The sequence below is a fragment of the Tupaia chinensis genome, unplaced genomic scaffold (assembly GCF_000334495.1).
Source record: "Tupaia chinensis unplaced genomic scaffold, TupChi_1.0 Scaffold000573_1, whole genome shotgun sequence".
NCBI lineage: Eukaryota > Metazoa > Chordata > Mammalia > Scandentia > Tupaiidae > Tupaia > Tupaia belangeri.
Window position 1 is genome coordinate 2,329,101 of NW_006160087.1, and position 801 is coordinate 2,329,901.

At 61.2% G+C, this 801-nt stretch overlaps 1 long non-coding RNA gene across 1 annotated transcript in view; it reads right to left on the reverse strand.

Annotated features, from left to right (window-relative positions):
- Positions 1-328: 328 nt before the first annotated feature.
- Positions 329-801, reverse strand: part of LOC102499816 (uncharacterized) — a 3,206-nt gene continuing 2,733 nt past the window's right edge. Inside the window, exon 3 of the long non-coding RNA XR_335931.2 lies at positions 329-699. This is a non-coding gene — a long non-coding RNA (uncharacterized LOC102499816). The remainder of the gene's footprint in view (positions 700-801) is intronic.

An 801-nucleotide genomic window follows, 5' to 3' on the forward strand; every position in this document is an offset into this window, starting at 1 on the left:
CAAGGACGCAAAGTCCGGGAGGTTGGGTTCCCAGGGCCGGCCAGGGCCAGCTGTGGGGCAGTAGGGAGCGCGTGCGGCTCGCCTCCCCTCCCCCTTGCCTCTGCACACCCCCCCCCCCCCCCCCTGCCGCTCCCACCTCATGCCCGCTCACTCACACCCCTCTCCCTGCCCCATTTCCTGGCTGAGCGAGCTGGGCCCTGGCTAGGGGGGCCCAGTCACTCCTCACCCAGAGGGCATCTGTTCAGCACTTTTCTGATTGCAGTTTAGTAGTTTTCTATTTAAAAGAATATTTATTTATTATTATATTTTGTTTTTCAAGTTTTGCTGTAGGACACGTGTGCTCACCAGAGGGAGAGAAAGCAAGGGAGAGTGAGAAAGCAGCTCTCTTGGCCCAAGCGCCAAGGGGAGGAAGAAGAATGCAGGCGGATGGGAGGACGGGGCTGTGCCCCTGTGGTGGCCTCCGGGCAGGACCGGGGTGCGGGGCTGGGCGCTGGTGCAAGCTGAGCTGCAGGGCACTGTCGACTCCGTCCCCGGATCTAGAACGTCATGGCCAGCGGCTGGCCGAGACCTCCGGGACCCACGTCGCCCAGACCGAGACAGCCCCCGCGGTCCTTCTCCCTGGGCCTGTGACGTTCTGGGACTAGTGGCGTTGCCGGGGCTGACTGCGACACACGTACGATACATCATCTTCTGTCATGGCTGAAAAGAAGGGGAAGGAGAAAAAGCAACTCACCAGGTCCAGAAACCGAACCATGAAGGCCACGTGGCAGCCCAGAGCCTTAACCAGTCCGCTGCCTGCTG